This window comes from Amphimedon queenslandica, unplaced genomic scaffold (assembly GCF_000090795.2).
Source record: "Amphimedon queenslandica unplaced genomic scaffold, v1.1 AMPQUscaffold_13239, whole genome shotgun sequence".
Lineage (NCBI taxonomy): Eukaryota > Metazoa > Porifera > Demospongiae > Haplosclerida > Niphatidae > Amphimedon > Amphimedon queenslandica.
Window position 1 is genome coordinate 24,732 of NW_003546525.1, and position 1,921 is coordinate 26,652.

Below are 1,921 nucleotides of genomic sequence, written 5' to 3' on the forward strand. Positions count from 1 at the left end.
TAATAGGTAGATCTAATTTCTCTACCTTGTTTTGACATCGATTAACATCTCAAAGTGCAAACGATTTTTATTAATTAACACCTTAGGTGCAAATGAAGTGTTAGCAATAACAAAGTATTAAACTGACCCCGAGCATATGACTAGCATTGAGTTTAGAGAGGGCTGCGTTTGCATGTATCTATTTATTGCAGCAGTCCCTTCCTATTGACCATGCACATCATCTATGGCTTCAGTTTACATGATTTAAGCCAGGCATACACTGGGCAACATGTTGCTATTTGGCATGTTATTATTGTTATACACTACCACAATCATTTATTAAATAACATAATTTAGTTTCAGCCCAAAGGCCTTCATCAGTTGTACAAAAATAAAAAACTAACAGTGCCAGAACACGTGGTAATGCCACTTTTCTATTATGATCCTCTTTAGTTTAACTTGGATATCGAATAGTTGCCTAGTGTATCTTATACAGTCAAGTTTATATTTAGATTTCTTAATGCATTTCAAGGGTTTTTCATATTTGTTTTTTTAAATTTTACTGAACAGTGAATACAGGAGGCAGTGGACAGCTATATTTTGTCCTTCACAAAAGAGGACCTACTCAACAACCACTCCTAAGGCACACAAGTACAATACATACATTACTACTAGTCAAGCAAATGGAGCCGCTTTAGCTATTGAAAATGCTACATTTGACAATAAAAAGGAACAACTGTAGATTTATGAATTTCTCATAATAATTATACACACTTTTGATATTTGTGTAATGTACATTTAATAAAATTACTTTTTACTATAGGCATGTGATCTATATAGCCTGGAAAGACAGTAATTGATATCATCATTATACTGTAGTTTGTTATTTGTTATAGCCTGATCTGTATCAACAAAATTCCCTATACTATAGTACAGGGTAATTCTTCATTTTACTGCAACAAGTTTGAGCACTAAGACATAATATTTAACAATGATAAATATATAAAATACACAGTCAATACAAACATTGCTATAATAATAATGACATGTGCTGTTAGTAAAGTCAAGAGTACATATTATGTACTCTTGGTAAAGTCAATAAAAATTATGCCATTGATTTGCTTTTTTCTGCATCAAGCCCATTATCAATTGTGTTCACTATTTTTAAAAATCACGTAATAATATCATGATTCATGCTGTGTCATATCATCCTTACTTCTCAAGTTGCCTTCAGTGGACTTCTTTTTAGAATCTCCACTAGCCTAATCACAAATATCATTTTAAAAATTTGCAGATAAAAACTGACTTTGCTTCGTGTCAGTGACCAATTAGCTAGCCTTTTCTTTAAGAGTTTAGCATAAGCTTCTCTGACCTTATTTGATAGGAAATACATTGGAAATTATTAACTACCAGTATAATATGAACTTACATTGCTTGAGAGTGGTACATATAATATGAATATAATGATACCCTGACCGGCAATAAAAATAGTCATAATGTAAGCGATGAAAAGAAGTCTTTGTGAAAAGAATAATACACTACCAATCCATCCTATCCCCATTATTATTGTCAATGATAATGCAGACTTAATCCAATGTCTAATAAAAAGATAATAAAATCAGAATGAACTCTTTAGATTTCTTTCACTAAGCTATCTAGATTTGAACTACAACTAAAATGAAACTTAAAAGTATTAATTTATTTGCTTAAACACCCTGTTATATGCTGTGTAGAAAAATTGCTGAAAGAGTGAGCTCTTAATGTCATGCCAACTGTCATAAAAAATGCCAACAAAATTATGCCTTACTGTGGTTTTATTCCTCGGCCCTGCTTTTTCTGTTGCCTTCTGATGATAACAAGAGACATTATGAAAAAACCAAAATTAGCCTGAAATATAATCAATAATTTATATCATTCCAGTTTACTTACTATGATAATTAGT

General features: G+C 31.3%; 1 protein-coding gene across 1 annotated transcript in view; it reads right to left on the minus strand.

Annotated features, from left to right (window-relative positions):
- The window catches only part of LOC109584161 (uncharacterized), a 36,528-nt gene that overhangs the window by 21,451 nt on the left and 13,156 nt on the right, over positions 1-1,921 (minus strand). The window lies entirely within an intron of this gene.